Here is a 25,703-nt window from a genome sequence, read left to right as displayed (position 1 = left end):
ACATTAATATCAAGAACCAAAGAGGACTCATCTCTATAGAGCCCACAGATAACAAAAGGGCAATAAACCAATACCCTAAACAGCATCAGCATACTCAGCAACTAGAACTGCCTCAATTTCTTCGAAGACAGAAACTACCCTAGCTCATTCAAGAAGAAATAGATAACCTGAGCAGACCATATCAATTACATAAGTCAAATTCCTAGTCTAAATCTCTAAGAACAGAAGGTTATACTGGTAAATTCTGCCAAACATTTGAGAAACAAATAACAGACTCTACACAAACTGTTAGAGGAAACAGAAGAGAGGGAACATCCCTGAACTCATTTTATCAGGTCAATATTATCCTAATACCAAAGCCTGATAAACATATTACACAAAAAGGCGTTTACAGGCCTGTATTTCTCATGCAGCTTGACACTGAAGTCCCTAAAACATCATCAAATCAGATCCAGAAATACTTTAAAAGGATAAAGCCTCCCAACAAAATGGGGTTTACTGGGCTGGGATGTAGCTCAGTGGCAAAGTGCCTGCCTTGTATTCGCAAAGCCCTGGGTTCACCCCCAGTTCCAAAAAAGACAAAAAAAAGAACCCCACCAAAATGGGATTTATCTCATGCACCCAAGGTTGGCTTAATACTTGTACTCATTCTATGTGACTTACCACATTACCAGAATAAAGCAGGGAAACAATCAATGAATAAAAGAATGAAATGCAGAAAATATTTAACAATACCCAACACCCACTAGTAAACTAGAAACAGGCACAGAAACAGTTCTAGAACTGAAAAAACATACCTGTATTAGAAACTTTTTGAATTTCTTTAACAGTAAAGTGTTCAGAACTAAAGAAGCAATCAAGAGAAATTCAAATAGGTTCAACTGAAATACCCAACTGAAGTTCAGAAAGAAAAAACAAAGTATGAAAACCACAATAAAGGGCATTAGAGATTCATGGAGCACAGTCAACACATATAGCCAGGAAAGGCAGGGCAGAAAGGGGAAGAGCAACATTTGAATAAATGGTGGTTGATGAGTTTTCAGACCTGACCAAAGTCTCCACATGCCTCACATCAGATGGAGGACACAGCACACACATGCTCAGTAACGAAGACAGAAAACCCTAAACCTGAGTAGAGAAAACAGTGTGTTCTTCAGAAGAGCAACAATAAAGTTGAAGGCTAACTCTTCAACAGGCACCGTGATGGCCAGAGGCTCTGAAAATGCAGACTTAATGAAGATGCTAGAAGAAAACACGTCAACCCAGAATGCTATACTCAGTCAAAACAATTTTTCACAAATGAAGGCAAAGTAAATTTCTCTTAGACAAAGGTTGAGAGACTGAGAGACTGGGTTAGTGACAGACCTGCACTGTGAGAATACTTAGAAAGTCTTCCGGTTGAAAGAAAATACTCCCAAATGGAACAATGAACTACAGGAAGGCCTGAAGAACACCAGAAAAGGCAAATGCACCAACAGACATTTTAAAATACTAACGAACAGAAATGACATTGTGCTAAATCTTTCATGTACATGGAAGTAAAAAGTATGACCATATCAGAGTGCACAGGGTACGAATGGAGCCAGGTCACTAAATCTTACACTGGGTGCAAGAAGCGGCACCTAACTGAAATCTCTCAGATGCCACTAAAAAGTAACACAAGAATGAGCCAATGAAAAGCCAAGTGATTAAAATAGTGGGGAAAATACCTCCTGACCCAAATAAAGGCTGGGAACCAAAATAAAGCAGCAAAAGCAAGGATAGAACAAAAGGAAATGAGGGGCAAGGTGGCAGAATCAAGTGCAGCATTCCATGAATCTAAGTAGAGTAAACACTCAGTGAAAATGTACAGGTGGTGAGACTGAACAGAAACTACTACAACTGTTTAAAGAAACATATTTTGAAAGTAAGGATATGGTTAGGTCGAAAACAGAATTTAAAAAGGTATCACTTAAACATGAATCAGAGCAAACTGGAATAGCTTCGTTATTGCAGACAAAACTAACCTTATGGCAAAACATTACCAGAGAAGGACACCTCATGATTATGAAAGAGTCAGTTTGGGAATACCCAGTGCCCAGAATCAGTATATGCTTCATATTGTCTCTTTAAAATATAAAAGGCAGGGCCCGGGGTTGTAGCTCAGTGGTAGAGCACTTGCCTAGCACATGCGAGGCACTAGTTTTGATCCTCAGCACCACATTAAAAAAAAGAATGATAATAATAAATAAAGATATTAATAAATAAATAAAATATAAAAGGCAAAAAGAGGCCTGGGGCATAGCTCAGCAGCAGTAGAGTTACCTAGCATGCACCAGGCCCCAAGTTCAATACCCAGCACAGCAGAAAAACAAATAAAAAGCAAAAAACAGAAATAAAAGAATAACAGGTAAAGGCACAATTGTAGTAGATGTTACATTGAATTCTACAAGTAAATTTAGTAAGGTCACTGAACAGAAGGTCAATGAGAAGTACTTGCTGATGTAATTCTACATGGCTGCAACAACAACATCAAAGAAATCTCAGAAATACACCTAACAAAACCTATGCAAAGTATTTACGCTAATAACAACATTTTTCATTCAGAAAAATTAAGATTTCAATGAAGGAATAAGCCATAGTCTGGCACTTGGAAGACTCAATCTTATAAGAATATCAATTCTATGAAACCAGAAAATTCCTATCAAAATAGCAGCAGGTTTTTGTGTGTGTGTGATATTGGCATACTTATTTTATAACAGATAAAGACAGGCAAAGGACTTACAATAGTGTGGAAAATCTCAGTGAAAAACCTCCACCATCAGTCATTAGGATTTAGAGCAAGCCCCCATCTGTTGATGGGCTTTCCACATTTTCAGTTACCCATCATCAACCATTGTCTGAAAATATGGAAAATTCCAGAAATAAACAATTTATTACAATTCATAAACAATTCAAAAGTACATAATTCACAATTAAATTGCATGCTGGTTGGCACAGCATGATGAAATCTCACCCCACTGTGTTCCAGCTTGCCCAGGACATGAATCACCCCTTGTCCAGGACATGAATCGCCCCTTGTCCAGTGTATCCATGCTGTATATGCTACCCACCATAGGTTACTTAGTGGTTGTCTCAGTTATCACATGGACTGCTATGGTATCACAGTGCTGGGGTATAAGCAACCCTTATTTTATTTACTAATGGCCTCAAAGTGCAAGGGTAGTGATGCTGGCAATTCCAATATGCTAAAGAGAAGCTGTAAAGTGTTTCCTTTGAGTGAAAAGGTAGAAGTTCTTGACTTACCAGAGAAAGGAAAAGAATCATATGCTGAGGTTGCTAAGATCTACAGGAAATTACCATTATTGACCTTCTACTGTGCCTAATTTATAAATCAGACTTTTTCATAAGTATGTATGATTAGTAAAAAATATAATACACATAGGGTTTGGTACTATCTGTGGTTTCAGACATCCACCAGGGGTCTTGGAATATATTCCCATGAAAAAGGGGGGGACACTATACTATAAAGCTACAGCAATCAATACAGTAGTTATGACACAAAATGAAGAAGGTGATAGAAAAACAGGAGAGTCAGGAAACAGACACACCCCACAAGGGATCCCAGTCACCCACTTTTGCCTCTCAGTGTCAAACCACAACCCCATCTTGGCCTGATTAATGATGCTGGTTCTGGGTCTTGAGAACATTTCTGCTTGGCCGGCTTGTTAGCAGAGGGCCCTGGAGGCATACTGCAAGCAGAAGAGCTTCTCCACAGGTTCCAGGGCTTCCTCCTTGCTCTGTGGCATATCAGCCAGCCCCCCATAGCTGGCTCCCCAGAAGCTCCATAGGTACCCCAGGAGCCCAGCTAGCATTTCAGTGGCTTTCTCCAAGGGTTCCAGTCTGTCCTCTCCAGCAATGCCTGAAATTAGACTTGTTGGACTTGATGTCTGAGCTTGTGCCATTTCTCCCTGAGCAGCTCCTACATCTGCTTTTCCTGCATTCTTTACAGCGTCCTTCATCCCTTGTCCCTCTTGATTATTAATTCCTTTTACTAGCTAAAAATCCTTTTCAAACTATTGGTATAATTAATTACCGTCTCCTGACTAGACCCTGATACCTAAGATTACTTGATTTTTACCAAAGGCATCATCACCTATAATTCAGCAATGAAAAAATGATCCTTTCAACAGATGAGACTAGATTAACTATATGTGCACACAGAAATCACAAATCTAGACTTCACCTCATACCAACTTGAGTGGACTGAAGCAGATGCTCAAGGAATACAGGAAAACACGGAGGAGTCCCTCCTTGGCCCTGGGGTCAGTACACATTCCTTAAACCAGAAACAATAAGAGCATATAAAAGACTGATGAACTGGGTTTCATTTAAAATAAGATTTGCCTCCAGAGTGTACAAAACTACTACCAGTCAATTTTTAAAAGGCAACCAACAGAAAATGAGCAAAAGGCTGAGTAGGCACTTCACAAAATATACACTGAAATGACTGGTAACTTATAAAGAAGGACTGAAACTATAAGTGATGAGGGAAGTCCAGATTAGAACACAGTGGGACCCCTCCACAAAACCTGCAGGAAGGCAGGTATGGAAAAGACAGAAAACAGTTAAGTGCCATCGAGGAGGAGAGCAACCAAATCCAACTTCATGTCTGGTTGCCTACAAACTGGTTCAACCACTTCAAAACACATCAAGCAGTTACCAACTAAAAATACACCTGCAGCAGCCCCACAACACCAATTCCACTCTAGATACATATGCAAGAGGAATGTGCACATATGTTAGCCAAAGGAAATCTGTAAGAATGCTCATAGAAGCATTAGTCTTAATAGCCCAAGCTAGAAATATTCCAAATTCCCTTCAACAGCAGAACCACTGAACAAACAAGCAAATCATGGTATTGATGCACAGTGGAATATGACACAGTATTCTGAAAATCCTCTGAACATCTTTTTTTGGAGCATACTAGGGATTGAACCCAGGTGCACTTAACCACTGAGCCACATCCCCAGCCCTTTCTATTTTTTATTGAGACAGGGTCTTATTAAGTTGCTTAGGACATCACTAAGTCGCTGAGTCTGGTCTTGAACTTCGATCCTCCTGCCTTAGCCTCCCAAACCACTGGGATTTCAGGTGTGCACCACCACACCCAGCTAAACCAATGCTTCAGCACAAACTTGTGGAAAATACACTGTAATTTTATTAATTTTCAAAAAATTTTCCCTTTATCACACTGAACACTTTTTAAAAAATTATAGGATTCTTTCCCTACTTAGTTATATTATTAGTAACACAGACCAGAATATGTGGTCATGGCTCATCTTTGAATCAGAAATGTCCTACTTCCAAAGTCCAAAAGGCTTCTCCTCTGTTCTGAGTTCCAGAAGAGACCAAGGTGGATATCATGCAGGCTTAGGCACCCTGCTTACCATGCTGAAGACTCTGAGTACTCACTCGGCCCAGTCACCTGCCCCACACCTGCTCCCCAAGCACCTTGTTCTGTTGTCTTGCCTAGGCCTCATAATTCAATCCAGGGGAGATGTGGAACACAACTATTTTTTATTTTAAAATTAGAAGACAAAAGTCTAGACCATAAAATAACAATAGCTGTCCCTCAGTTCACTCTATGTGCCAGCCCGTTCCACAGACCTTTCAAGGTCAAGTCATAAGTCCCCCTTGGAAGTCTCCAGGGCAGCCTTCCATCCCTGCAAAGTGCCTGCCTCTTGGGAGCTCCACATCTGTTGCTCTTTTCGGCCTGTGCATACTTGACACTCTCTGGCACTGAGAACATATGTGTTCCTGCATTATCCCTTCATTGGATGATGTGCTCCTTGAGGTTGGGGTCCACTGCCCACCTCATAAGGTACCAGGACAGGCTTTTCAATAATATATTGGGTTGACTTCCTAGCATCACATCTCAGAGCTCACCCTGGGATAGAAGGGGTTTGGGGATCATCTGGTGAAAGCAAAACCAGCGTGTGACACAGAGGAAAAGAAAGAGCAATCTCCGAGAGGACTCTAGTCTGATGCAGTGATAGCACTAATTCCACAGGAGCTCTGGGCCAGGAATGTGGGAGCCAAAGGCTGATTAGCTCATTGCTGAAGTGCTGGCAAGCATACTGGCTTTTTGGCCCAGCCCCAAAAGAATGTGATGTGAACATTATATGCCATTAAGCTGACTCAGAGAACAAATGACTAAGTTTCCGATAATCAAGAAGATTCTGGCATGGCCATTCTTCATTTTGATGCAACCAGAGTTTAATGCACCATGACAGATGATTCTGGTCCACCCCAAAGGAAACATCTCTGGTATGGGGTGTGCATTCCCAGTCTTCTCACAGTAGGGGTGGAGCATCTTACTGACTTTCTAAATGCAAACCAGCCATTCAGGATCCTCAAAATCAGGCTATAAAGCAGGTGATTCTGCTTATAGGAGCTGTACTATTTAAAGGCCAGCAAGCTCATTAACGTCACCTGCCACAGTCCCAGGCTGTATGTAGAAGGAAAGTCTTCATACACCGAGAAAATGAAAGATGTCAGAGGGGAATTAAATAAAACAAGCACAAACACCCAAGTGACACTTTTGAGGGCCTCAGAAAGTGAGTCCCTGCCAGGAGCAGCCCAGAGCTCCCAAACCACCCAGGGCTCACAGTTCCATACCACTTTGCGCACTTTTGTTACTCCTGCTCTCTGGAGATCCTCCACACAAGGTTTAGGCTCCTGTCACAGATGTTGAACGTGAGTGATAGAGTCTAGAAGACAGTCATAGTTCATTGGGTCCTCCCTCTGCAGGGCCCAGCAGAGACATCATTCACAAACAGCTCTTCCAACTGGTGACTGACACAAACTTCATGGGAAGTGAGAGTCCAGAGTTGTGTGCAGATTACCACAGCTGGAGCTCTTGTCTTCACCCATGCTCTCTGACCTTCTTACCACCAAGAAGCTGAGGGACAGGACCCACTTGTGCCAGCAAGTGTTCACTGCAGCTGGTGGGAGTCATAGCCATGGCAGCACAAGCTCTGCAGGTGCACTGCTCTGAGGCAGGAGATCAAAACCAAATGACTTCTCAGGGCCCTTATGTTGATAATGTCCTGTGGTCAGTGACACCCTAAGGCCTGCAATATCCTTCCTTTTAGAAAGATTCACTCGTGTCTAACTAATTCTAGGAAATAAATCAGAAAATTAATCTTGGGGCTGGGGTTGTGGCTCAGTGGTAGAGTGCTTGCCTAGCACATGCAAGGCACTGGGTTCAATTCTCAGCACCACATGGAAATAAAAAATGATAATAATTATAAAAGTCCATTGCCAATTAAAAAGTGTTTAAAAAGAAAAAAAAAGAAAGTTGATCTTACAGTATAAGGAATTTTTTTAGTGATAATCTGAAAGCCAAAGGAAAAGTAACTGGTCAGAATTCCATGCTCCCCAGATTCCCACCAGTGGACACTAACTAGACTGTGTTTCCACTAAGAACACTGCAGCAGCCCTCTCAGGAGCAAATGAGCACACATCTCACCTGACATCCAGACTCAGGCCTGAGTCCTGGCATGCCTCACAGGGAGTAGCTCACATAGAAGTGACAACCTCTCAATGAGTTCTGTTTTCAGATACCAAGTGGTGACCTGTGAGCTCCCACCCAGAAGCTCCAACCTGCTAGACTGCCAGACCTACAGAAAGGCCCAATCTCACACAGACACATGGGGGACACAGGAGAGGATCTGAATAGCACATCAGATCATGGTGGACTCTCTTGATTGAAACATAGAAACCTGGCAAGTAGTCATCTCTTAAAGATCAGTGCAGGGCTCGGAATATAGCTCATTGGTGGAATGTTTACCTAGCATACACAAGGCCTTGAGTTCAAACCCCAGTACTGCCAAAAAAAAAATCTGGAATCTCAAAACCTATGAATAAACTATAAGGACTCTACAGGAGACCATTATATAACAATCTTGCATTTTGAACCAGTATTTAACCCATGCATATTTTTTGCAACAATAAATATCAGTCAGTTTGGAAAATAGATTCACTGAGTGACACAGATCTTCTGATATTGACATGCGTCAACACAAACATTCAAAACTCACACTTATTAAACCACTACTAACCTCATCATAGATGTCTTTAATACTGGGAAACAATCGAGTTTACCATGGCAGAGACAAGTTTTTCCAAAATTCCAACTTTGGCCTGAAAACTCAAATTTTATCATCTGCAACAAACACAGGCATTTATTTCCTTTGAAATAAGAGGTTCACGTAGTTCAATTTCCAGATACTGTCTGCCGAAAACACATGACTGAGTAGCCAGTTTGTCAGTTATTCCTCAAAGTAAAAATGGCATTCCATGGGAAAGAGGAGAGAGTTTAGCTTCCAGTTCAACAAAGGCACCAGCACTCTCCCTTGAACAACTGCTGTGCTTCCACTGGCAGAAGTACAATATGCAAATTCCAATTCTGTAATATTCTAGCAATATTAAAAAGAGGTGCTAGTATGAGTCCACTTTTCACTGCTACAACAAAAATGCCTGGAGCTGGGTAACTCTGTAAAGAAAAGAGATTTGTTTGACTCACAGTTCTGGAGGTTGAAAGTCTGAGACTGGATATTCCATTGGTGTCCCCACTGGTGATAGACTAACAGTAATGGTATCAGGCTGGTGGGAGCCACATGGAAGGGAGCAATCACACCAGCAGGCAGGCAGTCCAAGGGTCAGGTTCAGTTTTTTACAACACCTCACTCTCACAAGAACAAACACAGAACTCCTGCAGAAACTACTTATGAATACCCACAATGACGTAAGGACCTCCCACTAGGCTCTCCCTCTAAGATGTCCCACCACTTCTGCATGCCCAAACTGTGGATCAAACCTCTAACACATGAACCCTGGGGGACAAACCAGAACCAAACTATCCAAATGGCTCAAGGATCAAATTTCAATGAAATCAATTCTTACTACTTCATTGAGGATAGTCTTAAATGGTGCTGGCTTTTTGGATGTGCATAGGTGGCGATGAACAGCACCATGACCATTAGTAGAGCCTGTTACTGCTGTCTTGGTTCCTGCTGAAGCCCCTGCCACCAACCACTTTTATATCATGAGTGCAAATGTCAACAAGGAAAAAGCAACATAATGTCACAATGCCATTATGAAAATATTCTGACCTTATAGCAACCTGGAAGGTTTCCAGGGAGTGTTTGTTTGAATATCAGGATCGAACTCACTGAGCCACTTAGGGCTAAGTTGCTGAGACGGGCTTTGAACTTGTGATCCTCCTGCCTCAGCCTCCCAAGCTGCTGGGATTTCAGATGTAAGCCACCACATGTGGTCCCAGGGAGTTCTGAGGATCCACATACCACAGTAGCCCTACTGACTGGTGTGTATGGTAGGGATAAGAAGAGGGAGAGTCCCAGTTCTGCCTTCACCTGCACTTCAATTGCACCCATCCTTGAGCCACCCTTAACAAGCATTCACAAACCAGAGCCACCATGACCCCTCACCAGATTTGCTGTCCTCTCTGGGTTGTATTTTGATCCTCTTTTCAGTAGTGACTTGCAGGCTCCCTTCCAGTCAGATATTCCAATCTAATCCTTAACCTAATGGGCACTGCAAGTAAGAGTATTGGGTCCCCACCCAATACCTGTAGGGGCATGCACACCTGAAGAAGATGTGTCCCCACAACAAGAAAGCCAAGCAGACAAGCTCTGTTCTCCAAATGTTTTGTGGGCCTTGCCACAGACAGCAGGACAACAGGGACATCCCATAGGCTTCAAGGCATCCCTATCAGCCCAGGAGAAGTTGTGCCTAGAAGATGCAATGATACCCACAATAAGAGAAACAGAGATGATGAGTACCATATGAAGCATGTCCAAAACAAGAAGCCCCTGTGAACATCCAAATGTACCAGCAGAAGGGGGGATTCTATGTGGGGGCTGCAGCCTATCTCCAGCAGGTGGGGAAAAAGCCAACATGGGTCACAGCCCACTGCTGGAATTGAGGGTTGACACCATTTGACCCAGCTATCCCATTCCTTGGTTTCTACCCAAAGGACTTAAAATCAGCACACTACAGTGATGCAGCCACAACAATGTTTATAGCAGCTCAATTCACAATAGCCAAGCTATAGAACCAACCTAGGTGCCCTTCAACAAATGATTGGATAAAGAAAATGTGCTATATATACACAATGGAATATTATTCAGCTAAAAAGAACAACAAAATTATGGCATCTGATGGTTGGATGGAACTGGAGACTATCATGCTAAGTTAAATAAGCCAATCCTAAAAAACCAAAGGCCAAATGTTCTCTCTGATATGAAGATGCTAACCCATAACAAGGGAGGCTAAGACACCACAGGGTCGGGGAAAGAAGTTCAGTAGATTAGACAAAGAGGAATGAAGGGAAGGGCGTGAGGATGGGAATAGGAAAGATGGTAGAATGAATCAGACATAACTTTCCTATGTTCATATACGAATGTACAACCATTGTAACGCCACATCATGTACAACCACAAGAATGGGAAGTTATATGCCATGTATGTATAATATGTCAAAATACATTCTACTGTCATGTATAACTGAAAAGAACAAATAAAAATTTTTTAAAATGGAATTGAGGGTTGACTTTTCATTCCAGCACCCTCATATAATGCAAGCTATTATACCTGTCTTAATGTCAGTTTCCAGGGTGACACTATTGGGAGATAGAAGAACTTTAGAAGGTGAGGTCTAGTGGAAGGTTCCTAGGTCACTGGGTCAGGGGATTGTGGAACCTAGGTCTCTCAGTCCCTTTCTGCTTCCTAGCTCGAACTGTTAGCAATTTGCTCCACCACTTGCTCCTAACATGATGTGCCCTCATGACAGGCATAAAGTACTGGGGCCACCCAATATTGGACTGGAACCTTCAGAACCATCAGTCAGAATAAATCTTTTCCTTTATAAGTTAATTGCCACAGGCATTTCATTATAGTAATGCAAAACTGACTCCCAGCACCCAGCTCAGTAACATTCACAGGGGCACACTCTTAGGACTGCTTCCCTCCACCATGCTGACAGCTCCCGGCTGGCTCCGACATGGGCGAGTAGGAGCACTTGGCCTCAAAGGATAAACTCAGTAGGCTAAGTGAATTATTTATCCCCTAAAAGTACTTCAGGATGAAATAATAATGCCTTCTCTACCCAAAAAGCCTTACTACTAAACATGTTTGCATGTCAATCATCTCCTTTCACCTCCAGAACAGCCCCAGGAGAAGCACTTGCACGGCACTGTGTTTGCCTTTTTTCAGCAAAAAGAGACCCACAGCAAGAGGTGGAGGGGCCTCTGCAAGCCACCCACATCATCATGTTTGGAGTCAAGCCACTGTCTTCATCATTTTACATTCTACCCTCTTCCAAAAGAAGAAAAGTATATTGTTTTTCTTTCTTATAAAAGATCAGAAATGGTTTGATTTCCTGATGTGAACACAGGTGAAAATAGAAAGGATAGACTACCAAGCCATGCCTTTGTGAGGCCTGCCCAGAAACTGCACAAGTATACTGTTTCATTTCCAAGCTGTGGAGAATGAGAAAGAAATAGAAAATGGGTCAGATAATTCCCAAAGAATTTAGATCAGATATTTTTCTCATTTTAAATTCTCTATCATTAATTCAGAGATGAATTAATACAGAAATGGATTCTCTGAAGAGGGGTGACGCCAAAATAAAAACCATTGTCAAGTGGGTGGTGATAAGACTTACTTCATGCTGCAAAGCATTTGGCGAAACTATTACCCCGGCGCCTCAAAGCAGACCACGTGCATGCCCAACCCCCAGTCAGGGAGAGCAGAAAAGGAAACCCCAGCCCTCCAGGTGACCATTACCCACTTCTCTCAGCTGAGCATCACAGAGGCAAAAATTGGCCAACTTGAGAAAGACAGAAAAGCCTATAGGGACAGTCCAAAAATATGAGCCAGGAGAAAAATATAAGCCTGCAAATGTTCTGAGTAGCAAAGACCAACGGAGACTCCTCAGCTCAAGAGAGGGTCAGCTGTCCACACAGGTGAGATTTTAGGGCTCCCCTCCCACCCTACCATGCTACTGTCAGATGCTGAGAAGCCACAAAGGGCTGAACCCTAAAGCTGAGAAGCAAGCCAGCCCTACAAGATACAGCAGCTTTTTTCTGCTCATTGAGATGGCCTCTTTAAGGCTTAGTGGCTTAAGGTGGGTGGGTGGCACCTTTAAGACTAAGGAACCTTGGAAGTACCCAATAAAATCCACTCTAAAAATAATCATCCTAAGTCTCAAACTATCCCTCAAAATATTTCTGTAAAAACAATGTCTAGCACACACAAAGAAATTAGACACCATGAGGAAAAACACAGTAGAAATCACAGAAAACAAAACAGCCAGATGACACAAGAAGTTGGAATTACCCTATACGGACTATCCAAAGAACTACACTTTCAACAACAAAAATTCAGAGAACCCAATTAAAAATGGGCAAAAGATAAATAAACATTTCTCTCAGAAGACATTATAATAACTAATTAGCAGATGAAAAGATGCTCAACACTACTAATCTCTACAAAAATGCAAACCAAAATCTCAATGAGATACCACTTCATGCCCATTGTTGTGACTACTATTAAAAAAAAAAAAAAAAAAAAAAAAAAAAAAAAAGTCCCAGAAAGTAGCAAGATAAGGATGTGGAAAAACTAGAACTCTTGTATACTGTTGATGAGAATAAAAAAATGGTGTAGCTGCTATGGAAATGATATGGTGGATCGTCAAAAAATAAAGCAGAATAAGCATATGATCCAGCAATCACATTTTTGGGTATACATACAAGTAAAGTGAAAGTAGAAACTCAGATAGTTGTATACTCATATTCACAGCAGCATTATTTAAAATATGTTTAAAGAACTAAAGGAAACCATATCTAAAAGAAAATCATCTATAATCCACTATAAAAATTATTATAGCTAATAAGTCCCTTACACATGGATTGGAAAACTTAACATTGTTAATATGGCAATATACTTGTTCTAGTTCATTTTGTGTTGCTGTAACAAAACACCTCAAGCTGGGTAACTTCTTAAGTGAAGAGATTTGTTAGGCTCATGATTCTGGTGGTAAGAAGGTCCAAACGACATAAAGCCAATGTCCTGGGGCCTCTCCAGCTGAGCTGTGCCACAATGTGGCAGAAAATCAGAAAAGAAACTGGTCACATGCAGAAGGGACACATGAGTGAGTAAGGAAGCAGGAGAGATTCAAAGAGATGCCAGATTACCCTATAACAATCTGCTCTTGCAGGTTGCAAGAGTAAGAAAGTACACCAAGAAAAAGCATAAAACTCTCTTAAAGATCTAATCACCTCCAAGTAGGCCATCTCTTAAAGGTTCCACCACCTCTCAACACCATTTCACTGGGGGTCAAATTTCTATGACATTAACCTTTGAGGGACAAAATACAAGCAAGCCAGGAGTGGTGGTACATAGATGCATGCCTGTAATCCCAGACCAGGAGGCTGAAGCAGGAGGATCACAGGTTCAAAGCCAGTCTCAGCAACTTAGTGAGGCCCTAAGCAACTTAGCAAGACCCTGTCTCAAAATTTAAACAATTTTTAAAAAGAACTGGGAATGTGGCTCAGTGGTTAAGTACCCCTGGGTTCAATCCCCAGTACACAGACACACACACACAAAGAAGAACGCACATACATCCAAACCATAGCATTTTCCAAACTGATTTTCAGATTCAATGCAATCCCTATCAAAATTACAGCTACCTTTTTTTTTTTTTTGCAGAAATTGACAAATTAATACTAAAAATCATATGGTAATGCTCAGACAGAAATTGCTCAAACAATCTTAAGAACAAAGTTGTAGGACTTGCTCTTTCCAATATTAAAACCTACTACAAAGTTATACTAACCAAGATTGTGTGGCACTGTCATAAAGCTAGACATGAAGGTCAATGAAATAGAACTGCAAGTCCAGAAATAAACTTATATTTTATGATCTTTTTTTAAGTATTTTTAGCTGCAGATGGACACAATATCTTTATTTTACTAATTTTCTATGTGGTGCTGAAAATCGAACCCAATGCCTCACACATGCTAGGCAAGTGCTCTACCAATGAGGCACAGACCCAGCCCATGATCATTAATTTTTGACACAAGTGCTAAGACCATTCAATGGGGAAATAGTCTGGTCAACAAATAATACCAGGGCGACTGGATAGCCACATACAAAACAATGAAGTAAAACTTCTCCCTCACACCATATACAAGAACTACCGAGCCCTGGAGAAGCTGAGGGAGGAAGATGGTGGGTTCACCACAGCCTGAACAACATAGTAAGACCCTGTCTTAAAAAAAAAAAAAAAACACTCAAAGCACATCAAAAACCTAAATTTAAGAGCTAAAAATATAAAACTCTTAGACTAACATGGAGGTGTAAATCATCATGACTTGGGATTAACCAATGTTGTCTTCTTGATTGCCTTTTTGTTTTCTTGTGGTGCTAGAATGGAACCCAAGGCCTCATACATGTGAGGTAAGCACTCTACCAGTGAACTACAGGCCCAGCCCAACAAAGCTGTCTTAAATTTGATACTTAAACCACAAGCAACAAAAGAAAAAATGGATAAATTGGACTTCATCAAAATTAAAACCTTTCATGTATCAAAGGACACTATCAAGAAATTAAAAAGACTGCTTACAGCAGGAGAGGAAATATTTGCAAACAATATATCTGATAAAGAACTAGTAGATGGGATGGGGTTGTAGCTCAGTGGTAGAATAACTGCCTCTCATGTGTGAGGCACTGGGTTCAATTCTCAGCACCACATATAAATAAATAAAATAAAGATCCATTAACAACATAAAAAAAATTTTTAAAAAGTACTAGTCAATGGAAAATATATTTAACCCCTATAACTCAAGAATAAAAAGACAAGCCATCGAATTTTAAAATGGGCAGAGAATCTGAATAGCCATTTCTTCAAAGAAGACATACAAATGGCCAGTAGACACATGAATGCTCAAGATTAGTCGTTAGGAAAATGCTCACCAGAGCCACAGGAAGATACCACTTCCCACCCACTGGAATGACTATCATCAAAAACACTGGAAAATAAGAAGTGTTGGAGACGATGTGGAGAAACTGGCTCCCCACACTCTGCTGGTCGGTATGGGGTGGCATCTTTATAAAACTCTTTGGCAGTTAATCAGAAAGTTAAGCAGAGTTACTCTATGACCAGCAATTCTACTCCCAGGTATAAACCCAAGAACTAAAGATAGATTCCAACAAAAACTAGTACATGACTGTTTATAGTACCCAGGCACATGGTTGTTCACAATGGCCAGAAAAAGGAACAGCCCAAATGACACCTTCTAATAAGTGAACAAACAAAATGTCACATGTCCATACAATGGGATATCATTCAGCCATAGAAAGGAATGAAATACTGACACACACTAGAACATGGACAAAACCTGACCATATTCTGCCAAGTAAAAGAAGCCAGATACAAAAGGTCAGATATTGTACGACTCCATCCATATGAATGTCCATAACAGGCAAATCCTTAGAGACAGAAAGTAGACAAATGACCGCCGAGGACTGGGGAAAGGAGGATCAGGGGTTATGGCTAATCGTGCCATTTCACTTTAAGATGAGGAGGCTGTTCTGAAATTAGGTAGTGGTGATAGTTACACACCCACGTACATGTACCAGAGCCACTGAGTTGTATACTTTAAAAGGGTGAATTTTTGGCTGGGGAGATAGCTCAGTTGGTAAAGTGCTTAACTTGCAAGCACAGGGCCCTGGGTTCAATCCCCAGCACCGCAAAAAAAAAAAAAAAAAAAAAAAGGTGAATTTTACGGTATGCTAATTACATTTAAATTTTTTTTTAAAAATTAAATTTTTTTTAAGTTGAAATAGAAATATTTTTAGGAAAAAAATACAGCTGACCTGCTATACAACTTACCTGCAATAAAGAAATCTCTAAAGATGGTTCTTTGGGAAGAAGAAAAAAGATCACAGAATGAAAGTCTGAAATGTCTGAGAGCAAAGAAAGGAGAAAAATGTGAACAAATCTTAAATGAACACTTGCCGTCAACATTATGGTTCATATATGCTGTTAAAACCAATACCATAAACATAATAAGGCTGTAAATATCATTTCACTGAACTTAAAAGAACATAGGGAATTAAATGGGCGGTGACAAGCACAGCTGTGCCTGGAGGGTGTGAGTGAGCCCAAGTGCTCCAGCTGAAGGGAGGTGCCCCAGTGCCTGGAGAAGCCACCAGCACGGTCAGTGACCACTACCAACAAGAAAAAGTCTGACCTTCAATCTGCTGGAGAGGGAGGAAAATGGAATGACTGTTTTTAACACAACATCAATTTAAAATAATGCAAGAAAGGAGAACAAGAAAATGTAAAACAAGAAAAATACATAATAGGATTGTGCATTTCAACTGACATGTATCAGTAATTACATTTAATGTAAATGAATTGAGTGTTCTAACAAAAAGACAAAATTGTCAGATTAGATGAAAAAATCTAATATACTCCTTTCTTGCAAGAGAAATATCTCAAGTATGACAATATAGTAATGTTAAAAGTAAAATGATGAAAAACAAAGATATTTTGCAAATATGAGCTTGAAAAGTCTGACCTAGCTTTATGAACATCAGACATACCCACCATAAAGACAAACATGCGTTACTAAGGATTAAAAAAAAGAGAACATTCATGCTGATTACTCAATTCATCAGGAAGACACAACAATTTTGAGTTTGCATGCCCCTAATAACATGGCCTCAAAATATATAAATAAAAATTGACAGACTACAAGGAGAAATAAGACAAATCCAAAATCATAATGAAATTGTATAATTATCTTAGTAACACACAAGAACCAGACTTCAACCAATAAGAAAACAGATCTGAGTAATACACTTATCAACTTAGCTAAATAGAATATATAATACTTTGACCCCAATTCTTTCAAGCAGTTCACAGGAATATATAAGAAAAGCTTATCAGCAAATTTCAAAAGATTAAAATCATAGATCTTTGGGCAATGTAATTTTGCTGAAAAACAATAAAATAGTAAGAAAACACTCAAATGTTTGGAGATTTTAAAATATTCTTCTAAATTACCTAAAATCAAAGGAAAATCATAATGGAAATTAAAAAATATATTAAACAATAATGAAGATGTCTCAAATCAATCTCTGTATAATGTATAAGAAAATGTATCACCTTTAAGAGCACATACTAGAAAAAGAGAAAGGCTGCAAATTAATAAATTGATTGTTCATCTCAGATTATAATGAGGACAGTTACAAGAAAGGAAAATCACCAACCAACTTCACTGATAGACTTGGATACAAAAATCCCAAAGTATCAGTCATCAGCAGACCAGTACAGGTATAGGCAGCATGACCAAGTTATGTTTTCACACTGGTCATCAGTGGGTGATAGGATTGCCATATTTTCTTTTGGATTGTCAAGATTTTTATTCTGCTTTGGATGCTAGTCTTTATTTTAGAAATTTTCTAAATAAACACCTATTACTTTAGTATTACAAAAATATTTTTGAGTTAATTAATATTTGGCTGATCTCTCGTCCTGTGAGGTCAGCTAGCTAATGGCAAGAAGAAAAGAACAAGGCTGGCTCAGAACAGCCATTTTTGTCTGAGTAATGCAAGGCCACGAGGCCTCTGTGTCTCAGTGTCTCTCGTTGACTAAGAACAAAGAAAGGGTGGAGAGGAGTGGAAAAAGATTGTCAAAGATAGGGATGTGATAACAGCAATTCATAAGCCTTTTCCCAAACATTAAGAGAGCAATCTCACACACAAACATGTCTATAAATAGAATCCATATTGCACTTTAATGAATAATTTAAAAGCACTTTGAAAACAGGGTTAAGAAAACAGGAACCTAAATGCTCAAAAATCAATAGTTTTGTCCTATCCCAACCTGGCAAGTTATAGAAACAGACATCCAACTTTTACATTATTTTTTAGAATTGTTGGAAGCTGGATAGGTTAAGTATCAAGAGGTTTAAAAACATTTGCAAGCTTTGACCTAATAGTTCTGTCTTTAGAAATTTATCCTTCAGAAGTAGCAGCAAGAAACATGCTGATTTTTATACAGAATATTTACCAAAGCATTATTTATGATGGTGAATATCAGAGCAATAAAAATGTTCAGCCATATTGAACTGGCTCAATAAACTTGGACACCCATTGGAATAGTATGCAGCCATTCAGGATGGTATGTCAGAAGGATGCACAGTGACAGAAGGAAGTGCTGACATGCTAGTAAAAGCAGATGTTTTTATTCTTATGCTTTACTTTTATTTATTTACTTGTTTATTTTTAGTGCTGAGACTGAAAACAGAGTCTTGTGCATGCTAAGCACATGCTCAAAAGAAAATATTTATTTATAAAACACATCATGGAATGAATCTGAACTTTAGGATATGCATATATATGTAGAAAACCATTAGATATCTTTGGATGGTAAGATTTTGAATGATGTTCACCTTTTTACTTTTCTGTTTGCTTCAATATTTCTACTCAAAACATTTGTATTACTTTTATAAATAAAAAAGGTTTTAAAAAACAAAATGTATGATGAACCAATAACTTCACAGATCTGAATACTGTGCAGTACCCCAAATCCACTTCTAGTGAGATCACTAGGAGGTCACAGAGATACACACATGAGCTGCGCATTGCTCCTTAAACAGGATACAGTGGCTATCTCACAATCTGAGTCAGGAACCTGAGCGGCTTACAGGTCCCCTGCCTGGGGTCCCACAGGCTGCAAGCAAGTGTTGGCCAAGCTATGTGCTCACATGTAGGCTTGACTGGTAGAGTTTGCTGTGGTGACTGGCAGAATTTGTGTCCCTGCACTATAGGCCTGATTGTTCCCTGCTTCCTACTGTCAACCCTTGGAGTTCACCCTCAGCTCTTAGAAAATACCCAGTTTCTAGCCACATGTGCTTCCACAACATGGCCCCTTACTTCCTCAAGCCAGCAAAGAGAATCTGTATACCAAATATCCTAGCATGATATGATTTCATATCCTGAAGCCTAAACCCAGGAGGTCACCCAATCTCGGACTTAAACCTCTAGAACTATGAGCCAAAATAAACCTCTCTTTACTTCATAAGTGTTTTATGCGAGGTATCTCATCATAGTAATGCAAAGCTGACTCGCCCAGACTGTTTGCTCACAACAAACACAAGCCACCTATGCTATCTAGCTTCATATTCTAATGACCCCTTGATGATCATCACACTTGAAAAATCTATGCATAAGACCTGGAGAGCAACATGGTACAGGCTTGGGCCCACTCTGCAACACAGACATCAATTAGTCTTCCCAATATAGGGAATATTATCAATAGTGACCTGTGTTCAGTTTTCCTGTAATTTTGGACATGGAAGACACCCTGTCCCTGCCCCATTTAAAATCAGGTGTAAAATGTAAGCAGATAGACCAGTAACCCTTCCAAAACAATTACATACTCATGCAAAAGTCTCCATTTTCTAAAGGGTTCAGACTAAGATGATTAAGAAGCAATTTTTCCAAATTTTCAGAGGACTAAATATCCTCCCTTTAAAACCTATCAAAGAATTGAAGCACCATCTTGACACCAAAGCCGAATGAGTCACTGGGGGAATAGGCCAGCACTGGCCAGCATCCTCAGGAGGCTGTGCACCAACCCCAAGTGAAATACTATAATGTGAGATCCAACAGAACCATTTAGTGCAGCATATCATGACAAAGTACAGTTTACCCTGTAGCTTAAAATTAAAAGATTAAAATATTTTATCTCAGCCACAATTGTTTAAAGAAAAAAAACATTAAATCATCTAAATAAATATAGAAAAACATTTGATAAAAATCAAAATCTATGATTTTTTTTAAAAAGGTTTTTATCAAACTACTAGTAGATGAGACCATCCTTAACCTAATAAAAGAAACCCACCAAAACACAAAAGCAAAGTTCACAATTAAGGATTTAACAGGATTGCCTTTCAAGTGAAAAGCAATACAAGGATATTCTTACCTGATTTCTATGCCACTTTGTTTAGTGGTGCAAGCATTTATAAAAATTAAATAACAGATTAAGGACTAGGAAGAAAGAAATTATCGTTATATTCATAGAGAAACAGGAAACTGATTTGTACCATTTGTGAAATTTGGTGTTTCAAAGGCAGTGTTGAAGATCACTGGGAAGGGATGGCATTCAATAAAAGTAATTGGTTAGGCATTTGGAAAAAATTCTACAATTGGATCTCTACCTCATATCCCATACAAAAATAAGTGCAGATATAATACAAAAAGCAAATATTTAAACTTTTTTTAAGGAAAAGGATATCTTATGACTTTGAAGTAATATAAGACTTCTCAATAAACACAAATCATAAGGAAAAGATTGATAAATTTGACTACATTAAAAGTAAACATCTGTTCATCCAAAAAGAACTTTTAAAAGAATAGGACATAAATAGAATCCAGAATATATAAAGAACTTCTAAAAGGACAACCTAGATAATAAATGGAGAAACGATGTGAAACTACAAATTAAATGAGAGGAAACCCATATGACCAAAAAAATCCTGAAACTCACTAGTAATCAAGGAAATGCAAATTAAAACAGTGAGATATTTCATACCTACCCAATTGACAACAATTAAAACACTTAAAGATACAAAGGATTAGTTAGAATGTGAGGCAACAATGGCATGAGGTTGTGATCCCAGAGTCCCACTTGTATGTACCTAGCCTCTCACCCAGGAGCCAGCAGAGAGGAAATGTGAGCCAAAGGGACATGGCAGTTGGCAAGGGTGGGGCGGGGCACACCATTGGCAGGAGACTGGTCAGAGAGACAACATCAGATGCCAGTCTTGCCCAGGAGGTGAAACTGGGGCCCAGAACCATATTTTACCAAATGTGACAAATATCCCCAAATAGCAGCTAATCATTTGATCATCTAAAGTCAATCTGACTGTGTTATTTCCTCCTCAAACTTCCCAGCCAGGACTGCACAGAGCACAGTCCCAACTTGCACCAGTTTCCCACTATTGCTGCAACTCACTTCCACAAATTTAGTGACTTAGCACATCAAATATTTATCTTGCAATTCTGGAGACTCTAGAGAATCCATCTTCTTACCTTTTCCAGAAGCTGCACACATCCCTTGGCTCATGATCCCCTCCATCCTCAAAGTCAGCAAAGATGACTAAAATCCTCACTTCCTATCACTGACAGTGACACTTCTGCCTCCCTCTTCCACATTTAATGAGCCCTTTGATTACTGGGAGCCCATGCAGACAAGCCAGGATCCCAGGATCATCTCCCTATTTTAAAATCATCTGGTGAGTCAGGCATGGTGACACATACCTGTAATCCTAGCGGCTCGGGAGGCTGAGGCAGGAGGATCACAAGTTCAAAGCCAGCCTCAGCAAAAGTGAGGCACTAAGCAACTCAGGGAGACCCTGCCTCTAAATAAAATATAAAATAGGGCTGGGGATGTGATTCAGTGGTCGAGTGCCCTGAGTTCAATCCCTGGTACCCATCCCAAAAAATCATCTGGTAAGCAACCTGATTCCATCCACTATCTTACTTTCCTTGCCAAGTAACTAACACATCACAGGTTCTGAGGATTAGGACACGGACAGCCTTAGAAAACAAGCATTCTACCTACCACACAACCCTTGGTCCACTCTCCCCCCTCATCCCTATAGGGTTCCAGCTCCTTTACTCCTCCAGCTTCTGTATCACCACACAATCTGTTCTCCAAGTACACCCATCTTCTCATCTTTTTCTAATCAATTTATACATATCGGTGCCCAATTACAACTCATCCTCTAGGGCTCATCTCAAAGATCACCTCCTCTCTGAAGGAGATCCCCATTCTAATGACTCAAAGCCCCAACTCTCACTGGACTTTCTGTGTATCCCAATTGCAGCACTGTGTGGCCCTGCAACCATCTATTTACAAGCCCCTTTTCTCAGTCTGACTGGTGAGTCCTTCAATGACAAGAAAACTTGGAATGGACCCACCTTTTGGCCCAGTTATCCCACTCTAAGGTTTATACCCAAAGGACTTAAAATTAGCATACTACAGTAAGGCAGCCATATCAACATTTATAGCAGCTCAATTCACAATAGCTAGATTGTGGAACCAACCTAGATGCCCTTCAACAGATGAATGGATAAAGAAACTGTGGTATATATACACAATGGAATATTATTTAGCCATAAAGAATAATAATATTACGGCATTTGTAGATAAATGGATGGAACTGGAGAATATCATGCTAAGTGAAATAAGCTAATCCCAAAAAACCAAAGGCCAAATGTTTTCCCTGATAAGTGGATGATGATATATAATGGAGGTGGGGGAGGATGGGGAATGAGAGAAGAATGGAGGAACTTTAGATTACGTAGAGGGAAATGAGAGGGAGGGGGGTATAAAAAATGGTGAAATGAGATAGACATCATTACCCTATGTGCATATATGATTACACAAATGGTATGAATCTACATTGTGCACAACCACAGAAACGAAATGATGTGCCCCATTTGTGTACAATGAATCAAAATGCAGACTGTAAATTATTTTAAATTTTTTTTTAAAAGAACCAGGTCTCACTCCCTCTGGGTTCTCAGATCATAGCAACTAGCAAAGGAGGCACTCAAGAGTGTTCCTGAATCCTGAGTGACATTTTGCTGAGTTCCCTCAACAAAAGAAATGTTACAGATAACCTGGGCTAAATGCACATCAAGTAGGGCCAAGGAACTAGTTCAGATAATCATACCAGTAACACCTCAATAACCCACGGTTTGCCTTGATATGAAATACACTATCATGTGGAAGAATCTCTGTACCACAAGCAACATCCTTTCTATTGCTAACCTGTGGGCCATTCTAAAGTAACTGATAAAATTAACCCCAAGAGAAATAAGGTATTTATCAGAAATGATTTACAGTCCTCAAAATTATACAAGAGCACTGAAGCTGCTCTAACAATAGAAATGTCTGGCAACCACCAATGAGCCACCACATATTCGGCCTTCTCCAGAAAAGACTGGAGGTGTAAGGGTGGATCAACTGGTGCTTGTTAGGGACAAATTGCCCTATGCACACAAATATATGTGCATATTGCAATAAAGGGTTCTTTTGTTAGAAGGTGGTTATTAAGAAACAGTCTCATTTAATTTCAACGGCTTGTTACTTGATGTTCATACTCAAGCAAGAAAACTCCCCCTGGAGAGAAGAAAGACTAAGCAAAAGAAAGACAATGCTAAGTCAGCACAATTATTGGCTTTTAATGGAGAGAGAAAGAAAAAATGATATAGTTTAAGTGTTTTAAAGACATGCTCCTATTCAGGTTCAGCAGAACTTTCCTGTTCAACTTTTCTTTTTAAAATGTGAAATCCTAAATTAATTTTAAAGCATACTTTAAAAATCACTTTCACACTGGAAAGGAAGTTTGGGAGTGGGAGGAACAAAGAGAAGACACAGATTCAGCACCATGGACAGTGGGCTCACAGGGTCCTGTGAGTCTTTGCTACTAGGACTGAAGGCTGACGATGGATTTCCAATTTTTCAGTTATAAAGACCCCATTCACCATCAGAGCATTTTCAAACCCTTATAATACTGAGCATCAATTGACAAAGAAAGTATATAAAGTTTTATGTATTACAAAATATGTGTACTGAACTTACACTGTACAGAGTCTACACACAAGTGAAAAGGACACTACTCAAAGTTGAACCCTCAGTTGGTCCATCACTGCACTTGTGTTTGGAGAGCCCCTGCCTGCTGACAAATCTCATGTCTGAAGACACTATCCCAAGCGCCTCCAGCCCTCTCATGAACAATGATCTTCCAGAGTGCACAATCTCTGGGCAAAATTGGAGAAGATCTCCATTTCTCTGAGATGTTCTTAGCTGATATATTGTTCCTGCAGATGAGAGGCCAGGGAAGCACCCCTGTGCACCTCTTATGGGACCAACATCTGAGTAAGTCCAAAGAAGAGGAAGGGGCAACAGTTTGCTCCAGGAGGCAAACTCAGCTTCAGAGGCACAGGAATGGCTTGGAATGGTGGGGCTGTATGCTACCTATCTAGATTCAAAGGGTTGTTCTGTAAGGTCCTGCACCCGCAGTTCCTTTTGGGGCAGTACACACTGCTATCGGCTCATATGCAGAGACCTTCAAGTCCGTGATCATGAGGGAAAGTCCCAGTTTTGATTAACTTTTCCAATCTCCGAAAGAAGTAACATACTGACAGTGTAGGGGAAAAAAATCAGAAAACACCAGTAAGCACAAAGAACAACAAAACACTTTCACCAAACACTTGTAGGGACAATAAGAAAAAAAGCCATCCTGCCAGAAAATTAAATACAGTGACCCCAAAAGAGGAACCTGCGCCAGCTCCATCTACCTATTCTGAAGAGGGTCACCAGGAAAAGCGGAAAGGAAGGAGGAGGTCAGGGGAAGAAAAGGCAGCTGCTGATGGCTGGGGAGGCCGCACCCCAGCTCCACACCACCCACCTGCCCTGGGGTTTCGGGTTTTTCCCGGAATCTCTTCTCAATCACGAGACAATCGTGCGGTTTTGAAACCAAGGCCTCACAAGTCCAGGTGACGACCCACCCTTGTCAACCGACCTGCAACCACTGACAACTTCCGAATTTGGGGAAAGGATGGGAGGCCGGGCAGCCCGGCGCCCGAGTGCGCCTGGGCGTGCGGGCCGCTCTCCCGGCCACTCCGTGCGCCGGCCAGGGCCAGCCACCCAGGGCCAGCCGCCCAGGGCCAGCCGCCCAGGACCCTGCCGCCCAGGACCCTGCCGCCCAGGGCACCGACCTCGCCCGGGACCCCGCACGCGCCAGGACCCCGCTCTGCCGGGCCGCTCGCCCGGCTCGGGCCGCCGGACACGCCCAGGCCCGGGGTCCGGCCGGCACCCTGCGCGGGCGCGGGACCCGCGACCGGCCGGGCTGCCGCCCCGCGCCGGGACCTCCGCAAGGACCGCGTCCCGCGCCCGGCGCCGGGTCCAGACCTGCCGGCGCGGACCCGCCCAGGACCCGCCCGCGTGGGACCTCGTCCAGACCCCGCCCGGGTCCCTCGCCCACCACCCGGGGCTGCCTCGGCCCAGGCCCACCCCCTGGGACCCCCACTCAGCCTGGGACCCTCAGCCCGCGCCGGGGGCCCTGCCCGCCCGGGCCCGGGGGAAGTTTGCGGGCCGCGGGTCGCGGGCCGCCGGGTCCTCGGCCGCCGGCGGGGACTGGTCCGCCGGGACGCGGGGTGCGCTGCGCCCCCGGCGCGCCTGACCCGGACCCCGGCCCGGCCGGCGGCCACTTACTCACCTGTCCCGCGGCGGGCGGCGAAGCCACCAGCCAGCGGCGGAGATCGGGCGGGGCGGACGCGGCCGGCCGGGCTGTGCTGAAGCAGCGGACCCCGCTTAGTGCGGAGCCTGAGGAGACCGAGCGGCCACCAAAGCGCGGAGGCTGAGGGCTCCTCAGGGCTGAGGCGGCGGCAGCGGTTCCTCGCGCTCCAGCCCAAGCGTTGCGCGCGGCTCGGGCCCGCCCTCACCTCGCCGCCGACCAATCCGGAGTCGCCCGCTGCCTCTGGCCCCGCCTCCTTCCAGAGGCAGGGCCCGCGAAAGCGGGCACCGCGGACCAATCGAACGGCGGAACG

The 25,703-nt window shown here is 41.8% G+C and overlaps 1 protein-coding gene across 4 annotated transcripts in view; it reads right to left on the bottom strand.

The window, feature by feature from the left end:
• Window positions 1-25,552, bottom strand: part of Pcbp3 (poly(rC) binding protein 3) — a 230,443-nt gene extending 204,891 nt beyond the window's left edge. For all 4 annotated transcript variants that reach the window (XM_047564155.1, XM_047564153.1, XM_047564157.1 and 1 more), the window contains exon 1: window positions 25,373-25,552. The gene's annotated coding sequence lies outside the window, so the exon portion shown is untranslated. The remainder of the gene's footprint in view (window positions 1-25,372) is intronic.
• Window positions 25,553-25,703: the final 151 nt, after the last annotated feature.

The sequence above is a fragment of the Sciurus carolinensis genome, chromosome 9 (assembly GCF_902686445.1).
Source record: "Sciurus carolinensis chromosome 9, mSciCar1.2, whole genome shotgun sequence".
In the NCBI taxonomy this organism is placed as follows: Eukaryota; Metazoa; Chordata; class Mammalia; order Rodentia; family Sciuridae; genus Sciurus; species Sciurus carolinensis.
Note: the sequence above shows the minus strand (reverse complement) of the source record. Positions and strands in the feature narration are given on the sequence as shown.